Here is a 12360-nt window from a genome sequence, read left to right as displayed (position 1 = left end):
GGACAGTGTCCAGGCCCAGAATTCAAGCCCCAGGTCTGGCAAAAAAGAAAAGAAAAATGAATAGCCTTACTGACGAGAGGCTATAGGAACTGTCTCCTGCCTCCAGCCTATGCAAAGATCCAGAGGCATAAAAAAAGCAGCTAATATCACTGTGAGTACTTACACTTGTCCAGCCTTGGCAGAGCTCAAAAAACCAAACTTGCAGGACCCCTAGATCTCTATTACAGTCTACCACATGATAAACATCAATTCAGGGGAGGTGATGTCTGCCATTTGGATGAATCTCAGCCTGCACAAAAGTGGCTGGTTTGGGAATTACATTTTGCCCAATAGCAAAGCGAAAACACTGAGCTGGGCATCAGTGGCTTATGCCTATAATCCTAGCTACTCAGGAGACTGAGCTCTGGAAATTGTGGTTCAAAACCAGCCTGGGTAGAAAAGCCTGAGACTTTTTTTGGGGGGGAGGGGGGATCAGTTGTGGGGCTTGACCTTTGGGCCTGAGCCCTGCCCCTCAGCTCTTCAGCTCAAGGGGAATGCTCTACCACTTGAGCCACAGCGCCACTTCTGGTTTTTGGTGGTTAGTTGGAGGTAAGAGTCTCACAAACTTTCTTGCTTGGGCTCGCTTTGAACTGTGGTCCTCAGATCTCAGCCTCCTGAGTAGCTAGGAGTCACTAGTGCCCAGCAGTCTGAGACTTTTATCTCCAACTAACCACTAAAAAGCCAGAAGTGGCACTGTGGCTCAAGTGGCAGAGTGCTAGCCTTGAGTGAAAAAGCTAAGGACAGTGACCAGGCCCTCAATTCAAGCGTTAATATTGGCACACACAACACACACACACACACACACACACACACACACACACACACACACACACACACACACACACACACACACACACAGGTATTGGGCAGGCTCCATGTCCTTCTCTTCAGGGTTCTTATCCAAAGTCACATGGTGATTGGTAAGGCTAAAGTCCTCTTCATTGTTAGACTTGAATCCCTGTTTTCTTATTGGTCATTCAGCAGGATGGCTGCTTTATGTATTTATTTTTTGGTACCAGTCCTGGGATGTGAACTTGGGGCCCACGTGCTATCCCTAAGCTTTTGTGCCCAAGGCTAGCACTCTACTACTTGAGTTATGGCTTCACTTTTGGCTTTTTGCTGGTTAGTTGGAGATAGGAGTCCCAGTGAATTTCCTGACAGAACTGGCTTTGAACTACGATCCTCAGATCGTAGCTAGGATTGCAGGTGGTAAGAAGCTGCTTTTTGTAATGGGAGGTGGCCCCCTCCAAGGACCCTGTCCCAGAAGATGCTCTGCCTACAGCCAGCCAGAGTGGACAGCCAGCCCTGCAGCCCTGGGAAGTTATGTCTCAGAGATTGAGCTAACTAAGAGGCTCACCCAGAAGGAGAGACTGGAGCTGCCTCTTCTGTACCAAACCAAGCTTTGGCTGCCTGTGGCATAAATAATCATTTACAAACACCGCACATTGATTCGCGGGCAGGAGAGGATGCACCACTTCAGGGAATCTGGCTTCCCCTCTACCCCCCAAGCAGCTTCCAGCCCAGTCAGGCTGGCTCAGGACCCCACTCTCCAGCCCCAGGATGAAAGCTTAGCTCAGCCTTGTATCCCCTCCCAGACCCACCCTTCCCTCCCCTGCACCCCCACCACCAAAGGGAAAACCAGGACAAAAGCCTCATCACAAACCCCATAGGCTCCTGGGCCAATGCTTCAGACTATCTTCGTCTGAGCCAGGGGTGAAGACACCAGGCCACCAGCAAAGCAAAGCAGTCCAAGATGTAGGGACTGACCACAGATTAGGTATTCCAGAAAGGGGCAGGAGATGGGATCTCAGGTCAGAGGCAAGAACACAGGAGGGTGCTCATAGCCACATAGACCTCCTGTGAGCCCTGCCCTGCCATCATTGTGGCTAATGGATAATCTAGGCAAAAATACAGGCCTGGAAGCCTGGCCTGTTACTTGCATTTTTTTTTTGGTACCTTTAGTGCTGGTACTGGGACTTGAATTCAGGGCCTCGTGTTCTCACTTGACATTTCACTCAAGGGTAACTATCAATTGAGCCAAGCTCCACTACTGGCTTTGTAGTACTTACTTGGAGATCAGAGTCTTCTGGACTTTTCTGCTAGCACTGTCTTTGACCTGTGATCTTCAGATCTCAGCCTCCTAAGTAGCTAGGATTACAGGTGTGAGCCACTGGCACCCAGGTGTATTTTGGTTTTGAGACAGGCTATTGTTGACTTTACAGAGGCTGGACTTGAATTCATCATCCTCCTGCTTCTACTTCCCAAATATCTGGGACTTCAAGCATGGGCCACCATACCTGGCTTCTCTGGATTTATAATAATTCAATTTGAGCCCCCCTTTTACAGGCAGGTAAGCTGAGACCGGGATTTAAGCGAATTACTGGGACTCCATTAATCAAGATGTGGGGCCAGCTAGACTCAGGAGATCCAGCTTGTCCAGCTAAAAGTCTCACACCATAGCCCAAAGTTCACAGTCCAGTTTTGTAACTGTCAAGGTAGCCAAGAGGTTAGAGACTCAGTTTACCTGCCTATGAAATAGAGTTGATAACCTTGCTTTATCCACTAGCCAGCCAGGAATAGGAACACTGACCATCATTTTGGTTTGGTTTGTGGCACAGTCTCTTTACATAGTCCAGGACAACCTGAAACTCTTTGTCCTCCAACTTCAGCCTCTTAGTCCTGGGTTTCAGGGAGCTGCCAGCACACCTGGCTTTGATCAATCTTAAAGTCTTCAAGTAGGTATACTGACTCATGCTTATCATCCCAGCACTCAGAAGACAGAATCATCAGGCTTGTCCTGTTTGAGGAAAGCCTAGGCAAAAAGCTAGTGAGAGTCCATCTCAACAAATAAGTGGAACAGGGTGGCTGTTGCCTGTAATTCCAGCTCTGTGAGAGGCGAAGGTAAGGAAAAGCACTGTGCAGGCCAGCCCCAAGGAAAAACATAAGCCTCTACCTAAAAATAACCTAAAACAAAAGAGAGATGGAGTTATGGATCAAATGGTAGAGTGCCTGTCAAGCAAATGTGAAGCCCTGAATTCAAACCCCAATCCAAGTGCCACTGTACAGTCTCCTGGGAGAATCTGCCTCTGCCTTTCTGTTTCTGTCTTACAGCTTTGAAGCTTCTGTTACATTGAGAGGAATCAGCCTTGGGCTTACTGGCGGATCCATGCAGGAAGCACTGAGGTCCTTCTCTAGCACCAGGAAAAAAGAAAGCAAGCAAAAAAGCAAGCGGGTGTTGGTGGCTCACGCCTGTCATCCTAGCTACTAAGGAGGCTGAGATCTGAGAATTGCATTTCAAAGCCAGCCAGGGCAGGAAAGTCCATGAGACTCTTATCTCCAGTAAACCACCAGAAAACCAGAAGTGGCGCTGTGGCTCAAGTGGTAGAGCACTAGCCTTGAGCTGAAGAGCTGAGGGACCGCATCCAGGCCCAGAGTTCAAGCCCCCAAACCAACCAAAACAAGAAGAAAGAAAAGAAAGAAAGGGGGGTGAGGGAGGGAGGGAAGGAGGGAAGGAGGGAGGGAGGGAGGAAGGAAGGAAGGAAGGAAGGAAGGAAGGAAGGAAGGAAGGAAGGAAGGAAGGAAGGAAGGAAGGAAGGAAGGAAGGAAGGGTAATAAGCATGCCTAGAAAAGTCTAAGGAACAGAAAATGAGGAGGTTATAATCAGAGGTGTAGACACTCTTGGAAGGAACCCATAGGACCAAGGCTGGTAACTCCAGACTGCTTTTTTTTTTTTTGTCAGTTGTGGGGCTTGAACTCTGGGCCTGGGAGCTGTCCTTGAGCTCTACAGCTCAAGGCGAGCGCTCTACCACTTGAGCCAAAGGTTCACTTCCAGTTTTCTGGTGGTTAATTGGAGATAAGAGTCTCATGGACTTTCCTGCCTGGGCTGGCTTTGAACTGAGATCTTCAGATCACAGCCTCCTGAATAGTTAGGGGATTACAGGTGTGAGCCACCCACGCCCAGCTCCAGACTGCTTTTTTATTTTTGCTAGTCATGAGGTTTGAACTCAGGTCCTGGACACTGTCCCTAAGGTTTTTCTTTTTTTTTTTTTTTTTGGGTCCGGTCGTGGGGCCTGAACTCTGGGCCTGGGCACTGTCCCTCAGCTCTTCAGCTCAAGGCTAGCGCTCTACCACTTGAGCCACAGCGCCACTTCCGGCTTTTTTCTTTTTGCTTATGTGGTGCTGAGGAATCGAACCCAGGGCCTCAGTCATGCAAGGCAAGCGCTCTACCACTGAGCTATCTTCCCAGCCCATCCCTAAGGTTTTTCATGCAAGACTAGTGTTCTACCACTTTGAGACACAGCTCCACTTCTGGTTTTCTAATGGTTAATTGGAGATAAGAGTCTTGTGGACTTTCCTGCTCCGGCTAGCTTCCACAGATCTCAGCCTCCTGAACAGCTAGGGTTACAAGCATGAGCCACCAGCCCCTGGCTCCATACTGCTTTAATCTACCATCACTCAGCACCCTCCCCCACTGCCTCCTTCTACAATGCACATCTGGGCCTCAGTTTTCCCATCTGTAAAGTGGGAGCTGGGTGGATCTCAGGTTTCCTGATCAAAGGGGCTTTGGGGGTCTGCAGGGCCTAGAGAGGGAAGAAGGCATCTTCCTGTCTTTTGTTCATCACTTGCCCATTTCTCTCTAGCCTACTCCCAGCCTCCCAGTATGGAGCTGGTCTGCTGGATCCAGCCCCTCCCACTGGGATCATGAAAGGTTCAATCCTACTGCAGGCCTGGAGGAGCCCAGAGGAGCCCCCCCCCTCCTCCCCAACATCCGCCTTCCACCATCTGGTTTGATCTTGCTATTTGGAAGCTGGGCAAATTTTGGTGGCTCCTTTCTGAGCATAAAGCAGGTGTCTTGAGCATATTGTGTCTCCATTCCACATAGGGGGACACTGAGGCTCCAGTAGGGTCAGTGATTATGTGGATGAGGGAACCAGGATTTGAATTCAGAACTTATCCTTAACCTTGAGGGCTCAAAGCCCCTGGCACTAAGAAGGCCCTAGGGATGGAGCTGAGGCTCTTGTCGTAGAGGCCAGCTGTCCTGAAAATGGCCATTCAGAATACCTCTGAGCAGCCACCATGGATGTTGGAGTCCTCATCTGAGAAATGGGTGCATAAAAGAAACAACCCCCTTGCCAGGCACCTGTGGCTCACACTTGTAATCCTGGTGAATCCAGAGGTTGAGATCTGAGAATTGCCATTCAAAGTCAGTCTGGGCAGGAAGGTCCATGAGACTCTTATCTCTAATCAACCCTCAAAAAGGCGGAAGTGTTGTGTGCACCTGTGGCTCACGCTTGTAATCTTAGCTACTCAGGAGACTGAGATCTGATGACTGTGGTCAAAAACATCCCGGCAGAAAAGTCCCCTTGAGACTATTATCTCCACTCAAAAACCAGACGTGGCTCTGTGGCTCAAGTGGTGGAGTGCTAGCCTTAAGCACAAAGAGGCTCAGAGACAGCACCCAAGGCCCTGAGTTCAAGCCTCTGAGAGGCCTCAGAGGGTCTGAAAAAGGCTCCTTAGAAGCTGCTTTCTCTCTCCCTAAACATTCAGGGAGTAAATATCAAGAAAACACTGGGTGTCCTGTGGCTCAAGCCTAAAAATCTTAACTACTCAGGAGGCTGAGATCTGAGGATAGAGGTTCCAAGCCAGCCTGAGCAGGAAAGTCCATGAAACTCTTATCTCCAATTAAGGGGGGGGGCGGTAAGCAGGGAGGCCAGAAATGGAGCTGTGGGCACTGTCCTTGGAGCAAAAAAGCTCAGAGACAATACCCAAACCCTGAGTTCATGCCCCAAGACTGGCACACAGACGCAAAAAGAATGTGTTGTTTTGTTGAAGAGAGGTTAGGAAGCCCAGGGAGCCACCTGCCAGGCCAAGTGCTAGGATTTATCTCGAAAGCAATTATGAAGGCACTTGTTTAGGAGGTGGACTAAACCGCAATTACAGCTGTTAGCATGGAGGGGAGAGGGGGAGAGGGAGGAGGAGGGAAAAGGAGGGGGGGATAAGAGAAGGAGGAAAGGGAACTCAGGAAGCCAGAGAGGAGGAAGAGAGAGAAAGAGGAAGGAGTGAGGGAGAGCAGGAAGAGGGGAATGGGCGAGGCCTCCAAGGACTCCGCCCACCCACCCCACCCCCACCCCGTTGTTAGAAAACATCACACACTGCCAAGCACCACTGCTCACACCTGCCCATAATTCTAGCTACTCAGGAGGCTGAAATCTGAAGATGGGGATGGAAGCTAGCCCAGACAGGAAATTCCATGAGGATCTTTATCTCCAATTAATCACCAAAAAAGTCACAAGTGAGTCTGTGGTTCAAATGATAGAATGCTAACACAAAAGCTCAGACACAATGTCTAGGCTCTGAGTTCAAGTCCTATTACTGTTTCAAGCAACACACACACCCCCCCCACACACACACAGCATCACCCTCAAACTAAGACCAGAGAAGTTCCAGATTAAGCCTCTCAACCAACAACTCCCTGATTGCCCCAGCCCGGCTAACCCAACCCCTCTTCAACATCCTGGGCTCTGCTTCCTTTTCATCCTCAAGCTCTAGGGACCCAGCCACAACCCCTACACCCCTTCAGCAACCCAAACACCTTTAATGATAAACCATTATGGGTGGGAAGGGACTCTCGGCAACTGGTACCTCCAACTCTCCATTCCCTCCCACACTGTGAGCTCCCAGGACGGCAAACCCCTCCAATACAGATGGGTTAACCCCGCTTCTTGTCTCCTGCTTGTTTCCCCAACCTGGGCGGGTAAGCTGGAACCGAACTGAGAAACTTCCCTGGAGCCAGGTGCTTTGGGTGGCTCATGCCTGTAATCCCAGCTACTCAGGAAGCTGAGACAGACTCAGGTTAGAAGCCAGGAAACTCTATGAGACTCTTACCTACAATTAACCACCAAAAACCTGGAAGTGGAGCTGTGGCTCAAGAGGTAGAGCCCCAGCCTTGAGCACAAAAGCTCAGGGACAGTGCATGACCGGCACCCCCAAATCAAATGTGTGGCCCCGAGAGCCTCCCCAACCAGGTGAGGCTGCGCCTCCCTCCCTGGTCCCCACACTCCCTTGCTACCCAGAAGTGCTAGGGGGTCGCTGGCCGGGCCTGTGGGGGCCCTCCTTCCGTTCCCTCGCTTCTGGCCCAGCAGGAAGGGCACTGAAAGTGTTCAGACAAATGGGGTGTCAGCAGCCTGGACGCACAGCACTCCAGCCCAGAGAGATCAAGCTGCTCCAGCCCTTTGGGGGGCAGGGTCCCCCTTCCTGGTTAGGACCTGGGGGGGGCCTTGCACGGGTGGGTGCGCGCTGTGGCCTGTCCTGTCCGCTCCCCGCACTGCACCTCGATTCTGTGGACGGATCACGGAATGTGTCCACCGGCCTCCGCAGATTGTCGCGCAGCCCAGACCCCCAAGGAAGGTCCTGCAGGCGCCCCGAGACCCCTGGTCCACTGACCCCAGGCTGGGGGGGGGGGGGACATCTGCCTAAAGACACGCGGCGCCCGGGATCCGCGGGCGAGGGCACCAAGAATGAGCCATCCGTGCACACAGGTTTACATTTTTAATCCCCGAGGAGCCTGCCCGGGGTTGCCCCGGGCCGTGCCGGGGGTCTCGCTGGGTGGCCCGGGTGGGGGCCGTAAAGCCCGGGGCCGGGTCGGCCCTTTGGGCATCTCGGAGCGCGGCGGCTCCCGACGCGGGTTTCGTTGCGCCGAGGAAGTCGGTAATACCTGTAGTACCGGCCACCGCGCGGCCCTCCGAGTCCGGATTGGGGGGCGCCCTGGGCAGTTGCCCTTGTGGGTCCCGTTCTCCTTCCTCCAGCTTCCAGGGGGCCCCGAAGCAGGGCCTGGGTCCGGCCGGCCTCAGTTTCCCACGCGCCAACGTGGTTGGTTTTGTTGTTGCTGCTGTTACTGTTTTCTGGGGCGCCGCAGGCCGGGGGAAGCGGGGCGCAGCGGGGATCCGGCCGGGACCAGCGGGGCACCTGGGTCACCACCCGCCTCTGGCTCGGCCTGTCCAGCTCCCGGAGCTGATGGGGGGACCCCGCACTGCGCAGAGGGAGCGGAGGCCGGGGCGACCGAGGGGACCCCGCTAGACCTCCGCCATCCGCCGCCCAGGGATGCCACACGCCCAGCTCTCCAGACGGGGAAACTGAGGCTCGGACAGGAAACTGGGGGTGGGGTGGATCTCCCTCAGCTCGGGCAGGGGAGAAGTTGCGGGGGGGGGGGGAGGGAGGGAAGAGCACGTGGAGCCCCAGAGCCTCTCCCCCCGCACCCCGCCCTCCCCTCCTGCTCCCCGGCGGCCCAGCCCCGGGGCCCGGCGCAAACAAGCCGGTGTTTGCCGAGCCCGCGGCGGGCGGCGCGGCCGAGAGCGATGAGGATTCGATGGAGACGCGCGCCTTCCGCGGCGGGGGCGCCGGAGCCCGGGCGGGCGCGAGGATCGATCCGGCACAGCTGTCACGCAAGAGCCCGGGGAGCAGCCCCCCACCCCGCCGGGCTCACCAAAAGCCGGGCACCCCCGTCCCGACCCCCGGAACGGAGGGTTAGGGGATCCAGGGGCGTCACACCCGCCAGGGGCGAAGCGCCGGCCTCGCCGCACCCGGGCGCCGCACGCCACGGGGTCCCCTTCGCGCCCCGCGTCCAAAGACCGGGAGGCTCGAGGCGCCCCGCCGCGGGCCGGGGCGAGGGGGGCCCTCCCTCCTCCAGGGGGAAAACAAAACCAAACAACGACCACCGCAGGCCGAGTCCCCCGACCCTCCGGAGCGCAGTGGTTTGAGGCCGGGGGTGGCGGGGCGCGGGGTGTGCGGGGAGGGCGGCGCAGGAGGCCCCGCACGGATCTGGGGGCTCGAGTGGGGCCGGGACAGACTTCCTTCTCCATTATTTCTCAAAACCTCTCTCGAAGAAGAAAATAATAATCATGTGCGAGCGCCTGCAGCCAGGCGCAGCCGGAGCCTCCGCCGCGGCCGGTGGAGAGGCTCCAGGAAAGGGGAAACTTCGGGCGTAGCTTTTGAAGATGAAACGGCAGGACCGGGGAGCCAGGGTGCCCCCCTCCTCCCCACAAAGGACGTGGAGTAACGCCTGCACTGACTAAGCGGGAATCGGAGCTTGAGGGGTGTGGTTCTCAGAAGTGGAATTAACTGTGAGTGCGTTGAACCCCAAGACCACCGGCTCAGCCTGCCCTCTCCTCTTCTCCCCTGCTTTCAGAGCTCTCGCGTTGGCGGGTCCCTAGGCTTCTCCCCAGGCTACTGGGCTGGGCACAGAGAGGGTGAGTATTGGACTGAAACAGCCCAGCAGGTGTTGATGAGGCACCCCAAGTTCCATAAAGCGTCCATTTCTAATTTTCCTAAAGGGAATATTGAGGCTAGAGAGCTTCCCCCATAGTGGTGGGATTAGGAGCACCCACCACCACCCCCCGACAGCCCACCCCCCTCCCTTGCCCGTAATTTGCTTAATGACCCAAGATCGATCAAGGACCCAGCCACCCGCCTGCCCCTTGGACGGCTCAATTCTATTTTACTAATTACTAAAAGGCCACTGGGGGGGGGGGGGGGGGGAGACGCTAGCTTTGGAGTTCTAAGGAGGGCTCTGTGTTAGGGGTAGGGCACATCAAATTTTGGGTTCATCTCCCAGGGGAAGCACAGCCCCTGTGAAGAACAAATCTCCCTTTCCAGGGGGAGTCGAATTCCTTTCACTTCTGATCAAGGCTACACAAACCAGAACCAGGTCTGGACCCCGGGCTGGGGAGGCCGCTTCCAAGCCTAAGGAACTTGCAGGGAGGGAGTTAATTTGGCCAATTTAGGGTACCCCGTGCAGCTGAGAACAGGGGGCCCCTCGATCCAAAGCTGCAGCTCCATTGTATTCAAAATGGATGCTTCCACCAGAAAAGCCACAATGCATGTGGCTTAAAAATGAGAATAAAAAATGTTATCGAAGCTATGGCAAATACATAAAGAAGGAAACACACTCAATCCCAATCCCTCTTTCTTGTAGTCTCCTGAGATTGGCTTTGGGGACAATTTAAGACCCCACAGAGACACCCCCTCCTCCTCCAGGCCCTGGCTCCCACCTTCTCCACTTGGTCCTCCCTGTTTTCTTCTTTGAACCTGTGGTGCTGTCGTTTTATGGCTGCTGATTGATTTTTAGACCCCACGATTATTTTTAATTATCTGTGATTGTTAAATGGTGGAGTTGGGAAGCTCAGGCTAGGGGCTCGCCAGATCCAGTCAGTGCAGGGAGGGGAAGAACCTGCTCCAGATCCCCCTCTTCTGCCTCTGTCTTCCCACTTGGAAGATGGATGTGATTATGTTTGTAACCAGAAGCTGATCCTCAGCCAGGCCTCTGTGGCTCATGCCTATAATCCCAGCTACTCACGAGGCTGAGATATAAGGATCATGGTTAGACGGTCGCCCGGGCAAAACAGTGTATGAGACTTAGCTCCAATTAATCACCCCCCCAAAAAAATCACTCAAGTGGCTTAAGTGGTAGAGTGCTAGCTGTGAGCAAAAATGCTCAGGGACAGTGCCATGGAAGAAAAGAGAAAGAGGGAGGGAAAGTAGGAAGAAAAGAAAGGAAGGAAGGAAGGAAGGAAAGAAAAAGAAAGTGTGTGTGTGTGTGTGTGTGTGTGTGAGAGAGAGAGAGAGAGAGAGAGAGAGAGAGAGAGAGAGATTGGAAGAAAGAAAGGAGCCAGGTGCCTGTTGCTCCTAGCTATTCAGGAAGCTGAGATCTGAGGATCGTGGTTAGAAGGAGCCTGGGTAAGAAAGTCCATGAGACTCTTATCTCCAATTAATCACAGAACAACTTGGAAGCAGAGCTGTGGCTCAAGTGGTACAGCACTAACCTTGAGCAAAAAAAAGCTCAGGGACAGTGTCCAGGCCCCAAGATGGACAAAAAGAGAGAGGGAGAGAGAGGAGGAGGGAGGGAGGAAGGAAGGAAGGAAGGAAGGAAGGAAGGAAGGAAGGAAGGAAGGAAGGAAGGGAGGAAGGAAGGAAGGAAGGAAGGAAGGAAGGAAAAAAGAATGGAAAGAGAGAGAGCAACTGTGATCATCTTACTTATTTATACATAAGCCTAGAACTGAAAAGTCCAGGGACTTGTACTTTGGGGACCATGTTAGTGCTAGAGGACAACATAGGAAAAACACAAGGGGACAAAACTCTACCACCCTCAATCCTATCTGAGGTCTGAGGCACAGGAGAAAAGACGTGACTCCCTCCCTGGTCTGGGTAAGGACAATATGCCAGGTAAACCATAGGCACTTACTAAATACTGAATCCTAAGCCCCTAGTAGTAACAGAGATCTCCTTTAGGGAGGTGGGACAGGTCCCACCTCAGTACTTACAACCAGGCCACTCCACAGTGCCAAGCTCAATATCTGGATCAAAGCCCGGGCATGTGGCTCACTCTTGTAATCCTAGCTACTCAGAAGGCTGAGATCTGAGGATAAAGATTTGAAGCCAGCCTGGGCAGGAATGTCTGTGAGACTCTTGGCTCCAATTAGCCACTAAAAAGACAGGAGTGAAGGCATGGCTCACATGGTAGAGCTCCAGCCAAAAAAAAAAAAGCTAAAAGACAGTGCCCAAGCCTTGAGCTCAAGCCCTAGTACCAACCCATGTGCACCAAAACAAAACAATGTCAGGATCAACCCATGCACTCTACTCCCTTGGTCAAAGACACCCTTTCCCTCTCCAGTTATGAAGGACAGCCTAAACCTTCTTCTGGCCCCTGTCGGGGATCGGCTGGAAGACACTCCTTCCATATTTCAGAAGGGGAAACCAAGGCACAGAATAGTCACCAAGCCTGATCACTACAGACATCACACCTCCAATGTGTGTGTGTGTGTGTGGTGTGTGTGTGTTTCCACATCTGCGGGACTGGGAATCATGGCAGATCCAAGGCTTTAACAAGAAGGGGAGGGTCACACAAATGAGTGGCGGAGGGGAGTGGGGAAGGATTTCCTAATTGGATTCTCCTCCCCACCTAGCTTAGAACTCTAAATTCCCCCTTCCAGATGGGAAGGCTGTGCGTCCCCACCTGCTTCTCGTGGCACTGAAGGTATCTTGCGATTACAGAACCCCCTCCCCCAATTAGCTTAGTTCCCAGGAGGTCCTGAGCCTCACCTGTTTCCAGGGGTGGGGGCTCGGGAAGGCAAGCGCCTAGGCTCCCTGACCAATAGAGAAGCCCCGGGGCCGGGAAGCGCTCCCAGCAGTAGTACACTGGGCAGCACGGTTGAGTCCTCAGCCTTCCTGGGCTTCAGCCCCGCCCAGCCCCCCACCCACCCCCAGCCTCCACCCAGCTGCTCTTCCAGGGCTCTCCCCACTCAGTCCTGTCTCCGTGAGACTAGAAGG

Source organism: Dipodomys spectabilis, unplaced genomic scaffold, assembly GCF_019054845.1.
Source record: "Dipodomys spectabilis isolate Male_0828 unplaced genomic scaffold, ASM1905484v1 ptg000215l, whole genome shotgun sequence".
NCBI classification, from domain to species: domain Eukaryota; kingdom Metazoa; phylum Chordata; class Mammalia; order Rodentia; family Heteromyidae; genus Dipodomys; species Dipodomys spectabilis.
The sequence above is the reverse complement of the archived record's forward strand: the minus strand, read 5'-3'. Positions refer to the sequence as shown.